This window comes from Bombina bombina, chromosome 3 (assembly GCF_027579735.1).
Source record: "Bombina bombina isolate aBomBom1 chromosome 3, aBomBom1.pri, whole genome shotgun sequence".
NCBI classification, from domain to species: domain Eukaryota; kingdom Metazoa; phylum Chordata; class Amphibia; order Anura; family Bombinatoridae; genus Bombina; species Bombina bombina.
Window position 1 is genome coordinate 1,290,619,056 of NC_069501.1, and position 21,152 is coordinate 1,290,640,207.

General features: G+C 45.9%; 1 protein-coding gene across 1 annotated transcript in view; it reads left to right on the forward strand.

The window, feature by feature from the left end:
• The window catches only part of DNHD1 (dynein heavy chain domain 1), a 1,127,964-nt gene that overhangs the window by 1,009,758 nt on the left and 97,054 nt on the right, over positions 1 to 21,152 (forward strand). The window lies entirely within an intron of this gene.

Sequence of the window (21,152 nt, forward strand, 5' to 3'; positions counted from 1 at the left end):
TCTGTGCTGTGTATCTCACTGTGTTCTGTTTCTGTATCTGTGCTGTGTATCTCACTGTGTTCTGTTTCTGTGCTGTGTATCTCACTGTGTTCTGTTTCTGTCTGTGTGCTGTGTATCTCACTGTGTTCTGTCTCTGTGCTGTGTATCTCACTGTGTTCTGTCTCTGTGCTGTGTATCTCACTGTGCTCTGTATCTGTGCTGTGTATCTCACTGTGTTCTGTTTCTGTATCTGTGCTGTGTATCTCACTGTGCTCTGTATCTGTCTCTGTGCTGTGTATCTCACTGTGTTCTGTTTCTGTCTGTGTGCTGTGTATCTCACTGTGTTCTGTCTCTGTGCTGTGTATCTCACTGTGTTCTGTCTCTGTGCTGTGTATCTCACTGTGCTCTGTATCTGTGCTGTGTATCTCACTGTGTTCTGTTTCTGTATCTGTGCTGTGTATCTCACTGTGCTCTGTTTCTGTCTCTGTGCTGTGTATCTCACTGTCCTCTGTTTCTGTCTCTGTGCTGTGTATCTCACTGTGCTTTGTTTCTGTCTCTGTGCTGTGTATCTCACTGTGCTCTGTTTCTATCTCTGTGCTGTGTATCTCACTGTGCTCTGTTTCTATCTCTGTGCTGTGTATCTCACTGTGCTCTGTTTCTATCTCTGTGCTGTGTATCTCACTGTGTTCTGTTTCTGTCTCTGTGCTGTGTATCTCACTGTCCTCTGTTTCTGTATCTGTGCTGTGTATCTCACTGTATTCTGTTTCTGTATCTGTGCTGTTTATCTCACTGTGTTCTGTTTCTGTCTCTGTGCTGTGTATCTCACTGTATTCTGTTTCTGTCTCTGGGCTGTGTATCTCACTGTGCTCTGTTTCTGTTCTGTGTATCTCACTGTGTTCTGTTTCTGTCTCTGTGCTGTGTATCTCACTGTGTTCTGTTTCTGTATCTGTGCTGTGTATCTCACTGTGCTCTGTTTCTGTCTCTGTGCTGTGTATCTCACTGTGCTCTGTTTCTGTCTCTGTGCTGTGTATCTCACTGTGCTCTGTTTCTATCTCTGTGCTGTGTATCTCACTGTGTTCTGTTTCTGTCTCTGTGCTGTGTATCTCACTGTGTTCTGTTTCTATCTCTGTGCTGTGTATCTCACTGTGCTCTGTTTCTATCTCTGTGCTGTGTATCTCACTGTGCTCTGTTTCTATCTCTGTGCTGTGTATCTCACTGTGTTCTGTTTCTGTATCTGTGCTGTGTATCTCACTGTATTCTGTTTCTGTATCTGTGCTGTGTATCTCACTGTGTTCTGTTTCTGTCTCTGTGCTGTGTATCTCACTGTGCTCTATTTCTGTCTCTGTGCTGTGTATCTCACTGTGTTCTGTTTCTGTCTCTGTGCTGTGTATCTCACTGTGTTCTGTTTCTGTCTCTGTGCTGTGTATCTCACTGTATTCTGTTTCTGTATCTGTGCTGTGTATCTCACTGTGTTCTGTTTCTGTCTCTGTGCTGTGTATCTCACTGTGCTCTGTTTCTGTCTCTGTGCTGTGTATCTCACTGTGCTCTGTTTCTGTATCTGTGCTGTGTATCTCACTGTATTCTGTTTCTGTATCTGTGCTGTGTATCTTACTGTGCTCTGTTTCTGTCTCTGTGCTGTGTCTCACTGTATTCTGTTTCTGTGCTGTGTATCTCACTGTGTTATGTTTCTTTCTCTGTGCTGTGTATCTTACTGTGCTCTGTTTCTGTCTCTGTGCTGTGTATCTCACTGTATTCTGTTTCTGTCTCTGTGCTGTGCATCTCACTGTATTCTGTCTCTGTGCTGTGTATCTCACTGTGTTCTGTCTCTGTGCTGTGTATCTCACTGTGTTCTGTCTCTGTGCTGTGTATCTCACTGTATTCTGTCTCTGTGCTGTGTATCTCACTGTGTTCTGTCTCTGTGCTGTGTATCTCACTGTATTCTGTCTCTGTGCTGTGTATCTCACTGTGCTCTGTTTCTGTCTCTGTGCTGTGTATCTCACTGTGCTCTGTTTCTTTCTCTGTGATGTGTATCTCACTGTATTCTGTTTCTGTCTCTGTGCTGTGTATCTCACTGTGCTCTGTTTCTGTCTCTGTGCTGTGTGTCTCACTGTGTTCTGTCTCTGTGCTGTGTATCTCACCGTTCTCTGTTTCTGTCTCTGTGCTGTGTATCTCACTGTGTTCTGTTTCTGTCTCTGTGCTGTGTATCTCACTGTGTTCTGTCTCTGTGCTGTGTATCTCACTGTGCTCTGTTTCTGTCTCTGTGCTGTGTATCTCACTGTGTTCTGTCTCTGTCTCTGTGCTGTGTGTCTCACTGTGTTCTGTCTCTGTGCTGTGTATCTCACTGTGTTCTGTCTCTGTGCTGTGTATCTCACTGTGTTCTGTCTCTGTGCTGTGTATCTCACTGTGCTCTGTTTCTGTCTCTGTGCTGTGTATCTCAATGTATTCTGTCTCTGTGCTGTGTATCTCACTGTGCTCTGTTTCTGTCTCTGTGCTGTGTATCTCAATGTATTCTGTCTCTGTGCTGTGTATCTCACTGTGTTCTGTCTCTGTGCTGTGTATCTCACTGTGTTCTGTCTCTGTACTGTGTATCTCACTGTGCTCTGTTTCTGTCTCTGTGCTGTGTATCTCACTGTGTTCTGTCTCTGTGCTGTGTATCTCACTGTGTTCTGTCTCTGTGCTGTGTATCTCACTGTATTCTGTCTCTGTGCTGTGTATCTCACTGTGTTCTGTCTCTGTGCTGTGTGTCTCACTGTGTTCTGTCTCTGTGCTGTGTATCTCACTGTGTTCTGTCTCTGTGCTGTGTATCTCACTGTATTCTGTCTCTGTGCTGTGTATCTCACTGTGTTCTGTTTCTGTGCTGTGTATCTCACTGTATTGTGTCTCACTGTGTTCTGTCTCTGTGCTGTGTATCTCACCGTTCTCTGTTTCTGTCTCTGTGCTGTGTATCTCACCGTTCTCTGTTTCTGTCTCTGTGCTGTGTATCTCACTGTGTTCTGTTTCTGTGCTGTGTATCTCACTGTATTCTGTCTCTGTGCGGTGTATCTCACTGTGTTCTGTTTCTGTGCTGTGTATCTCACTGTGTTCTGTCTCTGTGCTGTGTATCTCACTGTATTCTGTTTCTGTCTCTGTGCTGTGTATCTCACTGTGTTCTGTTTCTGTGCTGTGTATCTCACTGTGCTCTGTTTCTGTCTCTGTGCTGTGTATCTCACCGTTCTCTGTTTCTGTCTCTGTGCTGTGTATCTCACTGTGTTCTGTTTCTGTCTCTGTGCTGTGTATCTCACTGTGTTCTGTCTCTGTGCTGTGAATCTCACCGTTCTGTTTCTGTCTCTGTGCTGTGTATCTCAGTGTGTTCTGTTTCTGTCTCTGTGCTGTGTATCTCACTGTGTTCTGTATCTGTGCTGTGTATCTCACTGTGTTCTGTATCTGTGCTGTGTATCTCACTGTGTTCTGTCTCTGTGCTGTGTATCTCACTGTGCTCTGTTTCTGTCTCTGTGCTGTGTATCTCACCGTTCTCTGTTTCTGTCTCTGTGCTGTGTATCTCACTGTGTTCTGTTTCTGTCTCTGTGCTGTGTATCTCACTGTATTCTGTTTCTGTCTCTGTGCTGTGTATCTCACTGTATTCTGTTTCTGTCTCTGTGCTGTGTATCTCACTGTGCTCTGTTTCAGTATCTGTGCTGTGTATCTCACTGTGTTCTGTTTCTGTCTCTGTGCTGTGTATCTCACTGTGTTCTGTTTCTGTCTCTGTGCTGTGTATCTCACTGTATTCTGTTTCTGTCTCTGTGCTGTGTATCTCACTGTATTCTGTTTCTGTCTCTGTGCTGTGTATCTCACTGTGCTCTGTTTCTGTCTCTGTGCTGTGTATCTCACTGTGTTCTGTTTCTGTCTCTGTGCTGTGTATCTCACTGTGTTCTGTTTCTGTCTCTGTGCTGTATATCTCACTGTGTTCTGTCTCTGTGCTGTGTATCTCACTGTGTTCTGTTTCTGTCTCTGTGCTGTGTATCTCACTGTGTTCTGTTTCTGTCTCTGTGCTGTGTATCTCACTGTGCTCTGTTTCTGTCTCTGTGCTGTGTATCTCACTGTGTTCTGTCTCTGTGCTGTGTATCTCACTGTATTCTGTCTCTGTGCTGTGTATCTCACTGTGTTCTGTTTCTGTGCTGTGTATCTCACTGTATTCTGTCTCTGTGCTGTGTGTCTCACTGTGTTCTGTCTCTGTGCTGTGTATCTCACCGTTCTCTGTTTCTGTCTCTGTGCTGTGTATCTCACTGTGTTCTGTTTCTGTCTCTGTGCTGTGTATCTCACTGTGTTCTGTCTCTGTGCTGTGTATCTCACTGTATTCTGTCTCTGTGCGGTGTATCTCACTGTGTTCTGTTTCTGTGCCGTGTATCTCACTGTGTTCTGTCTCTGTGCTGTGTATCTCACTGTGTTCTGTTTCTGTCTCTGTGCTGTGTATCTCACTGTGTTCTGTTTCTGTGCTGTGTATCTCACTGTGTTCTGTTTCTGTGCTGTGTATCTCACTGTGCTCTGTTTCTGTCTCTGTGCTGTGTATCTCACCGTTCTCTGTTTCTGTCTCTGTGCTGTGTATCTCACTGTGTTCTGTTTCTGTCTCTGTGCTGTGTATCTCACTGTATTCTGTTTCTGTCTCTGTGCTGTGTATCTCACTGTGTTCTGTCTCTGTGCTGTGTATCTCACCGTTCTCTGTTTCTGTCTCTGTGCTGTGTATCTCAGTGTGTTCTGTTTCTGTCTCTGTGCTGTGTATCTCACTGTGTTCTGTATCTGTGCTGTGTATCTCACTGTGTTCTGTCTCTGTGCTGTGTATCTCACTGTGCTCTGTTTCTGTCTCTGTGCTGTGTATCTCACCGTTCTCTGTTTCTGTCTCTGTGCTGTGTATCTCACTGTGTTCTGTTTCTGTCTCTGTGCTGTGTATCTCACTGTATTCTGTTTCTGTCTCTGTGCTGTGTATCTCACTGTATTCTGTTTGTGTCTCTGTGCTGTGTATCTCACCGTTCTCTGTTTCTGTCTCTGGGCTGTGTATCTCACTGTGTTCTGTTTCTGTCTCTGTGCTGTGTATCTCACTGTGTTCTGTCTCTGTGCTGTGTATCTCACTGTGTTCTGTCTCTGTGCTGTGTATCTCACCGTTCTCTGTTTCTGTCTCTGTGCTGTGTATCTCACTGTGCTCTGTTTCCGTCTCTGTGCTGTGTATCTCACTGTGTTCTGTCTCTGTGCTGTGTATCTCACTGTGTTCTGTCTCTGTGCTGTGTATCTCACTGTGCTCTGTCTCTGTGCTGTGTATCTCACTGTGTTCTGTCTCTGTGCTGTGTGTCTCACTGTGTTGTCTCTGTGCTGTGTGTCTCACTGTGTTCTGGTTCTGTGCTGTGTATCTCACTGTGTTCTGTTTCTGTCTCTGTGCTGTGTATCTCACTGTGTTCTGTTTCTGTCTCTGTGCTGTGTATCTCACTGTGCTCTGTTTCTGTCTCTGTGCTGTGTATCTCACTGTGTTCTGTCTCTGTGCTGTGTATCTCACTGTATTCTGTCTCTGTGCTGTGTATCTCACTGTGTTCTGTTTCTGTGCTGTGTATCTCACTGTATTCTGTCTCTGTGCTGTGTGTCTCACTGTGTTCTGTCTCTGTGCTGTGTATCTCACCGTTCTCTGTTTCTGTCTCTGTGCTGTGTATCTCACTGTGTTCTGTTTCTGTCTCTGTGCTGTGTATCTCACTGTGTTCTGTCTCTGTGCTGTGTATCTCACTGTATTCTGTCTCTGTGCGGTGTATCTCACTGTGTTCTGTTTCTGTGCTGTGTATCTCACTGTGTTCTGTCTCTGTGCTGTGTTCTGTTTCTGTGCTGTGTATCTCACTGTGTTCTGTTTCTGTGCTGTGTATCTCACTGTGCTCTGTTTCTGTCTCTGTGCTGTGTATCTCACCGTTCTCTGTTTCTGTCTCTGTGCTGTGTATCTCACTGTGTTCTGTTTCTGTCTCTGTGCTGTGTATCTCACTGTGTTCTGTCTTTGTGCTGTGTATCTCACCGTTCTCTGTTTCTGTCTCTGTGCTGTGTATCTCAGTGTGTTCTGTTTCTGTCTCTGTGCTGTGTATCTCACTGTGTTCTGTATCTGTGCTGTGTATCTCACTGTGTTCTGTCTCTGTGCTGTGTATCTCACTGTGCTCTGTTTCTGTCTCTGTGCTGTGTATCTCACCGTTCTCTGTTTCTGTCTCTGTGCTGTGTATCTCACTGTGTTCTGTTTCTGTCTCTGTGCTGTGTATCTCACTGTATTCTGTTTCTGTCTCTGTGCTGTGTATCTCACTGTATTCTGTTTGTGTCTCTGTGCTGTGTATCTCACCGTTCTCTGTTTCTGTCTCTGTGCTGTGTATCTCACTGTGTTCTGTTTCTGTCTCTGTGCTGTGTATCTCACTGTGTTCTGTCTCTGTGCTGTGTATCTCACTGTGTTCTGTCTCTGTGCTGTGTATCTCACCGTTCTCTGTTTCTGTCTCTGTGCTGTGTATCTCACTGTGCTCTGTTTCCGTCTCTGTGCTGTGTATCTCACTGTGTTCTGTCTCTGTGCTGTGTATCTCACTGAGTTCTGTCTCTGTGCTGTGTATCTCACTGTGCTCTGTCTCTGTGCTGTGTATCTCACTGTGTTCTGTCTCTGTGTCTGTGTGTCTCACTGTGTTCTGTTTCTGTGTGTATCCACTGTTCTGGTTCGTGCTGTGTATCTCACTGTGTTCTGTTTCTGTATCTGTGCTGTGTATCTCACTGTGTTTCTGTTCTGTGCTGTGTATCTCACTGTGCTCTGTCTCTGTGCTGTGTATCTCACTGTGTTCTGTCTCATGTGCTGTGTATCTCACTGTGTTTCTGTCCTCTGTGCTGTGTAATCTCACTGTGTTCTGTTTCTTGTCTCTGTGCTGTGTATCTCACTGTATTCTGTCTCTGTGCTGTGTATCTCACTGTGTTCTGTCTCTGTGCTGTGTGTCTCACTGTGTTCTGTCTCTGTGCTGTTGTCTCACTGTTTCTGTCTCTGTGCTGTGTATCTCACTGTTTCTGTCTCTGTGCTGTGTATCTGACTGTGTTCTGTCTCTGTGCTGTGTATCTCACTGTGTTCTGTCTCTGTGCTGTGTGTCTCACCTGTTCTGTCTCTGTGCTGTGTGTCTCACTGGTTCTGTCTGTGCTGTGTGTCTCACTGTGTTCTGTCTCTGTGCTGTGTATCTCACTGTATTCTGTTTCTGTCTCTGTGCTGTGTATCTCACTGTATTCTGTTTCTGTCTCTGTGCTGTGTATCTCACTGTGCTCTGTTCCGTCTCGTGCTGTGTATCTCACTGTGTTTCTGTCTCTGTGCTGTGTATCTCACTGTGTTCTGTCTCTGTGCTGTGTATCTCACTGTGCTCTGTCTCTGTGCTGTGTATCTCACTGTGTTCTGTCTCTGTGCTGTGTATCTCACTGTGTTCTGTTTCTGTCTCTGTGCTGTGTATCTCACTGTGTTCTGTCTCTGTGCTGTGTATCTCACTGTGTTCTGTCTCTGTGCTGTGTATCTCACTGTGTTCTATCTCTGTGCTGTGTATCTCACTGTGTTCTGTCTCTGTGCTGTGTATCTTACTGTGTTCTGTCTCTGTGCTGTGTATCTCACTGTGTTCTGTCTCTGTGCTGTGTATCTCACTGTGTTCTGTCTCTGTGCTGTGTATCTCACTGTGTTCTGGTTCTGTGCTGTGTATCTCACTGTGTTCTGTCTCTGTGCTGTGTATCTCACTGTGTCTGTCCTCTGTGCTGTGTGTCTCACTGTGTTCTGTCTCTGTGCTGTGTGTCTCACTGTGTTCTGGTTCTGTGCTGTGTATCTCACTGTGTTCTGTTTCTGTCTCTGTGCTGTGCATCTCACTGTGTTCTGTCTCTGTGCTGTGTATCTCACTGTGTCTGTCTCTGTGCTGTGTATCTCACTGTGTTCTGTCTCTGTGCTGTGTATCTCACTGTGTTCTGGTTCTGTGCTGTGTATCTCACTGTATTCTGTCTCTGTGCTGTGTATCTCACTGTATTCTGTCTCTGTGCTGTGTGTCTCACTGTGTTCTGTTTCTGTCTCTGTGCTGTGTATCTCACTGAATTCTGTCTCTGTGCTGTGTATCTCACTGTGCTCTGTTTCTGTTCTGTGTATCTCACTGTGTTCTGTTTCTGTCTCTGTGCTGTGTATCTCACTGTGTTCTGTTTCTGTGCTGTGTATCTCACTGTGTTCTGTCTCTGTGCTGTGTATCTCACTGTGGTTCTGTTTCTGTGCTGTGTATCTCACTGTGTTCTGTTTCTGTGCTGTGTATCTCACTGTGCTCTGTTTCTGTCTCTGTGCTGTGTATCTCACCGTTCTCTGTTTCTGTCTCTGTGCTGTGTATCTCACTGTGTTCTGTTTCTGTCTCTGTGCTGTGTATCTCACTGTGTTCTGTCTCTGTGCTGTGTATCTCACCGTTCTCTGTTTCTGTCTCTGTGCTGTGTATCTCAGTGTGTTCTGTTTCTGTCTCTGTGCTGTGTATCTCACTGTGTTCTGTTTCTGTGCTGTGTATCTCACTGTGTTTCTGTCTCTGTGCTGTGTATCTCACTGTGCTCTGTTTCTGTCTCTGTGCTGTGTATCTCACCGTTCTCTGTTTCTGTCTCTGTGCTGTGTATCTCACTGTGTTCTGTTTCTGTCTCTGTGCTGTGTATCTCACTGTATTCTGTTTCTGTCTCTGTGCTGTGTATCTCACTGTATTCTGTTTGTGTCTCTGTGCTGTGTATCTCACCGTTCTCTGTTTCTGTCTCTGTGCTGTGTATCTCACTGTGTTCTGTTTCTGTCTCTGTGCTGTGTATCTCACTGTGTTCTGTCTCTGTGCTGTGTATCTCACTGTGTTCTGTCTCTGTGCTGTGTATCTCACTGTGTTCTGTCTCTGTGCTGTGTATCTCACTGTGTTCTGTCTCTGTGCTGTGTATCTCACTGTGTTCTGGTTCTGTGCTGTGTATCTCACTGTGTTCTGTCTCTGTGCTGTGTATCTCACCGTTCTCTGTTTCTGTCTCTGTGCTGTGTATCTCACTGTGTTCTGTTTCTGTCTCTGTGCTGTGTATCTCACTGTGTTCTGTCTCTGTGCTGTGTATCTCACTGTTTCTGTCTCTGTGCTGTGTATCTCACTGTGTTCTGTTTCTGTCTCGGTGCTGTGTATCTCACTTGTGTTCCGTCTCTGGCTTTGTATCTCACTGTGTTCTTCTGTCGTCTGTGCTGTGTATCTCACTGTGTTCTGTCTCTGTGCTGTGTATCTCACTGTGTTCTGTCTCTGTGCTGTGTATCTCACTGTGTTCTGTTTCGTCCTCTGTGCTGTGTATCTCACGTGTTCTGTTTCTGTCATCTGTGCTGGTGTATCTCACTGTGTTCTGTTCTGTTGCTGTGCTTTGTAATCTCACTGTGTTCTGTCTCTGTGCTGTGTATCTCACCTGTGCTCTGTCTCTGTGCTGTGTATCTTCAGCTGGTGTTCTGTCTGTCTCTGTGCTGTGTATCTCACTGTGTACTGTTTCTGTCTCTGTGCTGTGTATCTCACTGTTGTTCTGTCTCTGTGCTGTGTATCTCACTGTGTTCTGTCTCTGTGCTGTGTGTCTCACTGTGTTCTGTCTCTGTGCTGTGTGTCTCACTGTGTTCTGTCTCTGTGCTGTGTATCTCACTGTGTTCTGTCTCTGTGCTGTGTATCTTACTGTGTTCTGTCTCTGTGCTGTGTATCTCACTGTGTTCTGTCTCTGTGCTGTGTGTCTCACTGTGTTCTGTCTCTGTGCTGTGTGTCTCACTGTGTTCTGTCTCTGTGCTGTGTATCTCACTGTATTCTGTTTCTGTCTCTGTGCTGTGTATCTCACTGTATTCTGTTTCTGTCTCTGTGCTGTGTATCTCACTGTGCTCTGTTTCCGTCTCTGCTGTGTATCTCACTGTGTTCTGTCTCTGTGCTGTGTATCTCACTGTGTTCTGTCTCTGTGCTGTGTATCTCACTGTGCTCTGTCTCTGTGCTGTGTATCTCACTGTGTTCTGTCTCTGTGCTGTGTATCTCACTGTGTTCTGTTTCTGTCTCTGTGCTGTGTATCTCACTGTGTTCTGTCTCTGTGCTGTGTATCTCACTGTGTTCTGTCTCTGTGCTGTGTATCTCACTGTGTTCTATCTCTGTGCTGTGTATCTCACTGTGTTCTGTCTCTGTGCTGTGTATCTTACTGTGTTCTGTCTCTGTGCTGTGTATCTCACTGTGTTCTGTCTCTGTGCTGTGTATCTCACTGTGTTCTGTCTCTGTGCTGTGTATCTCACTGTGTTCTGGTTCTGTGCTGTGTATCTCACTGTGTTCTGTCTCTGTGCTGTGTATCTCACTGTGTTCTGTCTCTGTGCTGTGTGTCTCACTGTGTTCTGTCTCTGTGCTGTGTGTCTCACTGTGTTCTGGTTCTGTGCTGTGTATCTCACTGTGTTCTGTTTCTGTCTCTGTGCTGTGCATCTCACTGTGTTCTGTCTCTGTGCTGTGTATCTCACTGTGTTCTGTCTCTGTGCTGTGTATCTCACTGTGTTCTGTCTCTGTGCTGTGTATCTCACTGTGTTCTGGTTCTGTGCTGTGTATCTCACTGTATTCTGTCTCTGTGCTGTGTATCTCACTGTATTCTGTCTCTGTGCTGTGTGTCTCACTGTGTTCTGTTTCTGTCTCTGTGCTGTGTATCTCACTGAATTCTGTCTCTGTGCTGTGTATCTCACTGTGCTCTGTTTCTGTTCTGTGTATCTCACTGTGTTCTGTTTCTGTCTCTGTGCTGTGTATCTCACTGTGTTCTGTTTCTGTGCTGTGTATCTCACTGTGTTCTGTCTCTGTGCTGTGTATCTCACTGTGTTCTGTTTCTGTGCTGTGTATCTCACTGTGTTCTGTTTCTGTGCTGTGTATCTCACTGTGCTCTGTTTCTGTCTCTGTGCTGTGTATCTCACCGTTCTCTGTTTCTGTCTCTGTGCTGTGTATCTCACTGTGTTCTGTTTCTGTCTCTGTGCTGTGTATCTCACTGTGTTCTGTCTCTGTGCTGTGTATCTCACCGTTCTCTGTTTCTGTCTCTGTGCTGTGTATCTCAGTGTGTTCTGTTTCTGTCTCTGTGCTGTGTATCTCACTGTGTTCTGTATCTGTGCTGTGTATCTCACTGTGTTCTGTCTCTGTGCTGTGTATCTCACTGTGCTCTGTTTCTGTCTCTGTGCTGTGTATCTCACCGTTCTCTGTTTCTGTCTCTGTGCTGTGTATCTCACTGTGTTCTGTTTCTGTCTCTGTGCTGTGTATCTCACTGTATTCTGTTTCTGTCTCTGTGCTGTGTATCTCACTGTATTCTGTTTGTGTCTCTGTGCTGTGTATCTCACCGTTCTCTGTTTCTGTCTCTGTGCTGTGTATCTCACTGTGTTCTGTTTCTGTCTCTGTGCTGTGTATCTCACTGTGTTCTGTCTCTGTGCTGTGTATCTCACTGTGTTCTGTCTCTGTGCTGTGTATCTCACTGTGTTCTGTCTCTGTGCTGTGTATCTCACTGTGTTCTGTCTCTGTGCTGTGTATCTCACTGTGTTCTGGTTCTGTGCTGTGTATCTCACTGTGTTCTGTCTCTGTGCTGTGTATCTCACCGTTCTCTGTTTCTGTCTCTGTGCTGTGTATCTCACTGTGTTCTGTTTCTGTCTCTGTGCTGTGTATCTCACTGTGTTCTGTCTCTGTGCTGTGTATCTCACTGTGTTCTGTCTCTGTGCTGTGTATCTCACCGTTCTCTGTTTCTGTCTCTGTGCTGTGTATCTCACTGTGCTCTGTTTCCGTCTCTGTGCTGTGTATCTCACTGTGTTCTGTCTCTGTGCTGTGTATCTCACTGTGTTCTGTCTCTGTGCTGTGTATCTCACTGTGCTCTGTCTCTGTGCTGTGTATCTCACTGTGTTCTGTCTCTGTGCTGTGTGTCTCACTGTGTTCTGTTTCTGTCTCTGTGCTGTGTATCTCACTGTGTTCTGTTTCTGTATCTGTGCTGTGTATCTCACTGTGTTCTGTTTCTGTGCTGTGTATCTAACTGTGCTCTGTCTCTGTGCTGTGTATCTCACTGTGTTCTGTCTCTGTGCTGTGTATCTCACTGTGTTCTGTCTCTGTGCTGTGTATCTCACTGTGTTCTGTTTCTGTCTCTGTGCTGTGTATCTCACTGTATTCTGTCTCTGTGCTGTGTATCTCACTGTGTTCTGTCTCTGTGCTGTGTGTCTCACTGTGTTCTGTCTCTGTGCTGTGTGTCTCACTGTGTTCTGTCTCTGTGCTGTGTATCTCACTGTGTTCTGTCTCTGTGCTGTGTATCTTACTGTGTCTGTCTCTGTGCTGTGTATCTCACTGTGTTCTGTCTCTGTGCTGTGTATCTCACTGTGTTCTGTCTCTGTGCTGTGTGTCTCACTGTGTTCTGTCTCTGTGCTGTGTATCTCACTGTGTTCTGTCTCTGTGCTGTGTATCTCACTGTGCTCTGTTTCCGTCTCTGTGCTGTGTATCTCACTGTGTTTTGTTTCTGTCTCTGTGCTGTGTATCTCACTGTGTTCTGTCTCTGTGCTGTGTATCTCACTGTGCTCTGTCCTCTGTGCTGTGTAATCTCACTGTGTTCTGTCTCTGTGCTTGTGTATCTCACTGTGTTCTGTCTCTGTGCTGTGTATCTCACTGTGTTCTGTCTCTGTGCTGTGTATCTCACTGTGATCTGTCTCTGTGCTGTGTGTCTCACTGTGTTTCTGTCTCTGTGCTGTTATCTCACTGTGTTCTGTCTCTGTTGCTGTGTACTCACTGTGTTCTGTCTCTGTGCTGGTGTATCTCACTGTGTTCATGTCTCTGTGCTGTGTATCTCACTGTGTTCTGTCGCTGTGCTGTGTATCTCACTGTGTTCTGTCTCTGGGGCTGTGTATCTCACTGTGTTCTCGTTTCTGTCTCGTGCTGTGTATCTCACTGTGTTCTGTCTCTGTGCTGTGTATCTCACTGTGTTCTGTCTCTGTGCTGTGTAGTCTCACTGCTGTTTCTGTCTCTGTGCTGGTGTATCTCACTGTGTTCTGTCTCTGTGCTGTGTATCTCACTGTCTGGTTCTGTCTCTGTGCTGTGTATCTTCACTAGGTTCTGTCTCTGTGCTGTGTATCTCACTGTGTTCTGTTCTCTGTGCTGTGTATCTCACTGTGTTTCTGCTCTGTGCTGTGTATCTCACTGTGTTCTGTCTCTGTGCTGTGTGTCTCACTGTGTTCTGTCTCTGTGCTGTGTATCTCACTGTATTCTGTTTCTGTCTCTGTGCTGTGTATCTCACTGTATTCTGTTTCTGTCTCTGTGCTGTGTATCTCACTGTGCTCTGTTTCCGTCTCTGTGCTGTGTATCTCACTGTGTTCTGTCTCTGTGCTGTGTATCTCACTGTGTTCTGTCTCTGTGCTGTGTATCTCACTGTGCTCTGTCTCTGTGCTGTGTATCTCACTGTGTTCTGTCTCTGTGCTGTGTATCTCACTGTGTTCTGTTTCTGTCTCTGTGCTGTGTATCTCACTGTGTTCTGTCTCTGTGCTGTGTATCTCACTGTGTTCTGTCTCTGTGCTGTGTATCTCACTGTGTTCTGTCTCTGTGCTGTGTATCTCACTGTGTTCTGTCTCTGTGCTGTGTATCTTACTGTGTTCTGTCTCTGTGCTGTGTATCTCACTGTGTTCTGTCTCTGTGCTGTGTATCTCACTGTGTTCTGTCTCTGTGCTGTGTATCTCACTGTGTTCTGGTTCTGTGCTGTGTATCTCACTGTGTTCTGTCTCTGTGCTGTGTATCTCACTGTGTTCTGTCTCTGTGCTGTGTGTCTCACTGTGTTCTGTCTCTGTGCTGTGTGTCTCACTGTGTTCTGGTTCTGTGCTGTGTATCTCACTGTGTTCTGTTCTGTCTCTGTGCTGTGCATCTCACTGTGTTCTGTCTCTGTGCTGTGTATCTCACTGTGTTCTGTCTCTGTGCTGTGTATCTCACTGTGTTCTGTCTCTGTGCTGTGTATCTCACTGTGTTCTGGTTCTGTGCTGTGTATCTCACTGTATTCTGTCTCTGTGCTGTGTATCTCACTGTATTATGTCTCTGTGCTGTGTGTCTCACTGTGTTCTGTTTCTGTCTCTGTGCTGTGTATCTCACTGAATTCTGTCTCTGTGCTGTGTATCTCACTGTGTTCTGTTTCTGTCTCTGTGCTGTGTATCTCACTGAATTCTGTCTCTGTGCTGTGTATCTCACTGTGTTCTGTTTCTGTCTCTGTGCTGTGTATCTCACTGTATTCTGTTTCTGTCTCTGTGCTGTGTATCTCACTGTATTCTGTTTCTGTCTCTGTGCTGTGTATCTCACTGTGCTCTGTTTCTGTCTCTGTGCTGTGTATCTCACTGTGTTCTGTTTCTGTCTCTGTGCTGTGTATCTCACTGTGTTCTGTTTCTGTCTCTGTGCTGTATATCTCACTGTGTTCTGTCTCTGTGCTGTGTATCTCACTGTGTTCTGTTTCTGTCTCTGTGCTGTGTATCTCACTGTGTTCTGTTTCTGTCTCTGTGCTGTGTATCTCACTGTGCTCTGTTTCTGTCTCTGTGCTGTGTATCTCACTGTGTTCTGTCTCTGTGCTGTGTATCTCACTGTGTTCTGTCTCTGTGCTGTGTATCTCACTGTATTCTGTCTCTGTGCTGTGTATCTCACTGTGTTCTGTTTCTGTGCTGTGTATCTCACTGTATTCTGTCTCTGTGCTGTGTGTCTCACCGTTCTCTGTTTCTGTCTCTGTGCTGTGTATCTCACTGTGTTCTGTTTCTGTCTCTGTGCTGTGTATCTCACTGTGTTCTGTCTCTGTGCTGTGTATCTCACTGTGTTCTGTCTCTGTGCTGTGTATCTCACTGTATTCTGTCTCTGTGCTGTGTATCTCACTGTGTTCTGTTTCTGTGCTGTGTATCTCACTGTATTCTGTCTCTGTGATGTGTATCTCACCGTTCTCTGTTTCTGTCTCTGTGCTGTGTATCTCACTGTGTTCTGTTTCTGTCTCTGTGCTGTGTATCTCACTGTGTTCTGTCTCTGTGCTGTGTATCTCACTGTATTCTGTCTTTGTGCGGTGTATCTCACTGTGTTCTGTTTCTGTGCTGTGTATCTCACTGTGTTCTGTCTCTGTGCTGTGTATCTCACTGTGTTCTGTTTCTGTCTCTGTGCTGTGTATCTCACTGTGTTCTGTTTCTGTGCTGTGTATCTCACTGTGCTCTGTTTCTGTCTCTGTGCTGTGTATCTCACCGTTCTCTGTTTCTGTCTCTGTGCTGTGTATCTCACTGTGTTCTGTTTCTGTCTCTGTGCTGTGTATCTCACTGTGTTCTGTCTCTGTGCTGTGTATCTCACCGTTCTCTGTTTCTGTCTCTGTGCTGTGTATCTCAGCGTGTTCTGTTTCTGTCTCTGTGCTGTGTATCTCACTGTGTTCTGTCTCTGTGCTGTGTGTCTCACTGTGTTCTGTCTCTGTGCTGTGTGTCTCACTGTGTTCTGTCTCTGTGCTGTGTGTCTCACTGTGTTCTGTCTCTGTGCTGTGTATCTCACTGTATTCTGTTTCTGTCTCTGTGCTGTGTATCTCACTGTATTCTGTTTCTGTCTCTGTGCTGTGTATCTCACTGTGCTCTGTTTCCGTCTCTGTGCTGTGTATCTCACTGTGTTCTGTCTCTGTGCTGTGTATCTCACTGTGTTCTGTCTCTGTGCTGTGTATCTCACTGTGCTCTGTCCTCTGTGCTGTGTATCTCACTGTGTTCTGTCTCTGTGCTGTGTATCTCACTGTGTTCTGTTTTCTGTCTCTGTGCTGTGTATCTCACTGTGTTCTGTCTCTGTGCTGTGTATCTCACTGTGTTCTGTCTCTGTGCTGTGTATCTCACTGTGTTCTATCTCTGTGCTGTGTATCTCACTGTGTTCTGACTCTGTGCTGTGGTATCTTACTGTGTTCTGTCTCTGTGCTGTGTATCTCACTGTAGTTCTGTCCTCTGTGCTGTGTATCTCACTGTGTTCTGTCTCTGTGCTGTGTATCTCACTGTGTTCTGGTTCTGTGCTGTGTATCTCACTGTGTTCTGTCTCTGTGCTGTGTATCTCACTGTGTCTGTCTCTGTGCTGTGTGTCTCACTGTGTTCTGTCTCTGTGCTGTGTGTCTCACTGTGTTCTGGTTCTGTGCTGTGTATCTCACTGTGTTCTGTTTCTGTCTCTGTTGCTGTGGCATCTCACTGTGTTCTGTCTCTGTGCTGTGTATCTCACTGTGTTCTGTCTCTGTGCTGTGTATCTCACTGTGTTCTGTCTCTGTGCTGTGTATCTCACTGTGTTCTGGTTCTGTGCTGTGTATCTCACTGTATTCTGTCTCTGTGCTGTGTATCTCACTGTATTCTGTCTCTGTGCTGTGTGTCTCACTGTGTTCTGTTTCTGTCTCTGTGCTGTGTATCTCACTGAATTCTGTCTCTGTGCTGTGTATCTCACTGTGTTCTGTTTCTGTCTCTGTGCTGTGTATCTCACTGAATTCTGTCTCTGTGCTGTGTATCTTACTGTGTTCTGTTTCTGTCTCTGTGCTGTGTATCTCACTGTATTCTGTTTCTGTCTCTGTGCTGTGTATCTCACTGTATTCTGTTTCTGTCTCTGTGCTGTGTATCTCACTGTGCTCTGTTTCTGTCTCTGTGCTGTGTATCTCACTGTGTTCTGTTTCTGTCTCTGTGCTGTGTATCTCACTGTGTTCTGTTCTGTCTGCTGTCTGTATACTCACTGTGATCTGTCTCTGTGCTGTGTATCTCACTGTGTCTGTTTTCTGTCTCTGTGCTGTGTATCTCACCGTTCTCTGTTTCCTGGTCTCTGTGCTGTGTAACTCACTGTGCTTCTGTTTCTGTCTCTGTGCTGTGTATCTCAACTGTGTATGTTTCTGTCTCTATGCTGTGTATCTCACTGTGTTCTGTCTCTGTGCTGTGTATCCTCAACTGTTATTCTGCTCTCCTGTGCTGTGTATCTCACTGCTGTTCTGTTTCTGTGCTGTGTATTCTCACTTGTATTCTGTCCTCTGTGCTGTGTGGTCTCACTGTGTTCTGTGTCTGTGCTGTGTAATCCTCAACCGTTCTCTGTTTCTGTCTCTGTGCTGTGTATCTCACTGTGTATTCTGTTTCTGTCTCTGTGCTGTGTATCTCACTTGTTCTGTCTCTGTTGCTGTGTATCTCACTTGTTCTGTCTCTGTGCTGTGTATCTCACTGTGTTCTGTTTCTGTGCTGTGTATCTCACTGTGTTCTGTCTCTGTGCTGTGTATCTCACTGTGTTCTGTTTCTGTCTCTGTGCTGTGTATCTCACTGTGTTCTGTTTCTGTGCTGTGTATCTCACTGTGCTCTGTTTCTGTCTCTGTGCTGTGTATCTCACCGTTCTCTGTTTCTGTCTCTGTGCTGTGTATCTCACTGTGTTCTGTTTCTGTCTCTGTGCTGTGTATCTCACTGTGTTCTGTCTCTGTGCTGTGTATCTCACCGTTCTCTGTTTCTGTCTCTGTGCTGTGTATCTCAGTGTGTTCTGTTTCTGTCTCTGTGCTGTGTATCTCACTGTGTTCTGTATCTGTGCTGTGTATCTCACTGTGTTCTGTCTCTGTGCTGTGTATCTCACTGTGCTCTGTTTCTGTCTCTGTGCTGTGTATCTCACCGTTCTCTGTTTCTGTCTCTGTGCTGTGTATCTCACTGTGTTCTGTTTCTGTCTCTGTGCTGTGTATCTCACTGTGTTCTGTCTCTGTGCTGTGTATCTCACTGTGTTTCTGTCTCTGTGCTGTGTATCTCACTGTGTTCTGTCTCTGTGCTGTGTATCTCACTGTGCTCTGTTTCCGTCTCTGTGCTGTGTATCTCACTGTGTTCTGTCTCTGTGCTGTGTATCTCACTGTGTTCTGTCTCTGTGCTGTGTATCTCACTGTGTTCTGTCTCTGTGCTGTGTATCTCACTGTGTTCTGTTTCTGTCTCTGTGCTGTGTATCTCACTGAGTTCTGTTTCTGTCTTGTGCTGTATATCTCACTGGTTCTGTCTGTCTGCTGCTGTGAATCTCACTGTGTTCTGTTTCTGTTTCTGTGCTGTGTATCTCACTGTGCTCTGTCTCTGTGCTGTGTATCTCACTGTTTTCTGTTCTCGTGCATGTGTAGTCTCACTGTGTTCTGTCTCTGTGCTGTGTATCTCACTGTGTTCTGTCTTCTGTCTCTGTGCTGTGTATCTCACTGTGTTCTGTCTCTGTGCTGTGTATCTCACTGTGTTCTGTCTCTGTGCTGTGTATCTCACTGTGTTCTGTCTCTGTGCTGTGTGTCTCACTGTGTTCTGTCTCTGTGCTGTGTATCTCACTGTGTTCTGTCTCTGTGCTGTGTATCTCACTGTATTCTGTCTCTGTGCTGTGTATCTCACTGTGTTCTGTCTCTGTGCTGTGTATCTCACTGTGTTCTGTCTCTGTGCTGTGTGTCTCACTGTGTTCTGTCTCTGTGCTGTGTGTCTCACTGTGTTCTGTCTCTGTGCTGTGTGTCTCACTGTGTTCTGTCTCTGTGCTGTGTATCTCACTGTATTCTGTTTCTGTCTCTGTGCTGTGTATCTCACTGTATTCTGTTTCTGTATCTGTGCTGTGTATCTCACTGTGTTCTGTCTCTGTGCTGTGTATCTCACTGTATTCTGTTTCTGTCTCTGTGCTGTGTATCTCACTGTATTCTGTTTCTGTCTCTGTGCTGTGTATCTCACTGTGCTCTGTTTCTGTCTCTGTGCTGTGTATCTCACTGTGTTCTGTCTCTGTGCCTGTGTATCTCACTGTGTTCTGTCCTCTGTGCTGTGTATCTCACTGTATTCTGTCTCTGTGCTGTGTATCTCACGTGTTCTGGTTTCTGTGGCTGTGTATCTCACGGTATTCTGTCTCTGTGCTGTTGTGTCTCACTGTGTTCTGTCTCTGGTGCTGTGTATCTCACACCGTTCTCTGTTTCTGTCTCTGTGCTGTGTATCATCACTGGTGGTTCTGTTTCTGTCTCTGTGCTGTGTATCTCACTGTGTTCTGTCTCTGTGCTGTGTATCTCACTGTATCTGGTCTTTGTGCGGTGTATCTGCACGTGGTTCTGTTTTCTGTGCTGTGTATCTCACTGTGTTCTGTCTCTGTGGCTGTGTATCTCACTGTGTTCTGTTTCTGTCTCTTGTGCTGTGTATCTCACTGTGTTCTGTTCTGTGCTGGTATCTCACTGTGCTCTGTTTCTGTCTCTGTGCTGTGTATCTCACCGTCTCTGTTTCTGTCTCTGTGCTGTGTATCTCAGCGTGTTCTGTTTCTGGCCTCTGTGCTGTGTATCTCACTGTGTTCCTGTCTCTGTGCTGTGTATCTCACCGGTTCTTCTCTGTTCTGTCTCTGGGCTGTGTATCTCAGTGTGTGCTGTTTCTGTCTCTGTGCTGTGTATCTCACTGTGTTTCTGTATTCGGTGCTGTGTATCTCACTGTGTTCTGTCTCTGTGCTGTGTATCTCACTGTCTCTGTTTCTGTCTCCTGTGCTGTGTATCTCACCGGTGCTCTGTTGCTGTCTCTGTGCTGTGTATCTCACTGTTCGGGTTCTGTCTCTGGTGCTGTGTATCTCACTGTGTTCTGTCTCTGTGCTGTGTATCTCACTGATGTTCTGTCTCTGTGCGGTGTATCTCACTCGTTCTCTGTTTCTGTCTCTGTGCTGTGTATCTCACTGTGCTCTGTTTCTGCTCTGTGCTTGTATCGTCACTGTGTTCTGTCTCTGGTGCTGTGTATCTCACTGTGCTCTGTCTCTGTGCTGTGTATCTCACTGTGTTCTGTCTCTGTGCTGTGTGTCTCACTGTGTTCTGTTTCTGTCTCTGTGCTGTGTATCTCACTGTGTTCTGTTTCTGTATCTGTGCTGTGTATCTCACTGTGTTCTGTCTCTGTGCTGTGTATCTCACTGTGTTCTGTTTCTGTGCTGTGTATCTCACTGTGCTCTGTCTCTGTGCTGTGTATCTCACTGTGTTCTGTCTCTGTGCTGTGTATCTCACTGTGTTCTGTCTCTGTGCTGTGTATCTCACTGTGTTCTGTTTCTGTCTCTGTGCTGTGTATCTCACTGTATTCTGTCTCTGTGCTGTGTATCTCACTGTGTTCTGTCTCTGTGCTGTGTATCTCACTGTGTTCTGTCTCTGTGCTGTGTGTCTCACTGTGTTCTGTCTCTGTGCTGTGTATCTCACTGTGTTCTGTCTCTGTGCTGTGTATCTTACTGTGTTCTGTCTCTGTGCTGTGTATCTCACTGTGTTCTGTCTCTGTGCTGTGTGTCTCACTGTGTTCTGTCTCTGTGCTGTGTGTCTCACCGTTCTCTGTTTCTGTCTCTGTGCTGTGTATCTCACTGTGTTCTGTTTCTGTCTCTGTGCTGTGTATCTCACTGTGTTCTGTCTCTGTGCTGTGTATCTCACGGTTCTCTGTTTCTGTCTCTGTGCTGTGTATCTCAGTGTGTTCTGTTTCTGTCTCTGTGCTGTGTATCTCACTGTGTTCTGTCTCTGTGCTGTGTATCTCACTGTGTTCTGTCTCTGTGCTGTGTATCTCACCGTTCTCTGTTTCTGTCTCTGTGCTGTGTATCTCACTGTGCTCTGTTTCCGTCTCTGTGCTGTGTATCTCACTGTGTTCTGTCTCTGTGCTGTGTATCTCACTGTGCTCTGTCTCTGTGCTGTGTATCTCACTGTGTTCTGTCTCTGTGCTGTGTGTCTCACTGTGTTCTGTTTCTGTCTCTGTGCTGTGTATCTCACTGTGTTCTGTTTCTGTATCTGTGCTGTGTATCTCACTGTGTTCTGTCTCTGTGCTGTGTATCTCACTGTGTTCTGTTTCTGTGCTGTGTATCTCACTGTGCTCTGTCTCTGTGCTGTGTATCTCACTGTGTTCTGTCTCTGTGCTGTGTATCTCACTGTGTTCTGTCTCTGTGCTGTGTATCTCACTGTGTTCTGTTTCTGTCTCTGTGCTGTGTATCTCACTGTATTCTGTCTCTGTGCTGTGTATCTCACTGTGTTCTGTCTCTGTGCTGTGTATCTCACTGTGTTCTGTCTCTGTGCTGTGTATCTCACTGTGTTCTGTCTCTGTGCTGTGTATCTTACTGTGTTCTGTCTCTGTGCTGTGTATCTCACTGTGTTCTGTCTCTGTGCTGTGTGTCTCACTGTGTTCTGTCTCTGTGCTGTGTGTCTCACTGTGTTCTGTCTCTGTGCTGTGTGTCTCACTGTGTTCTGTCTCTGTGCTG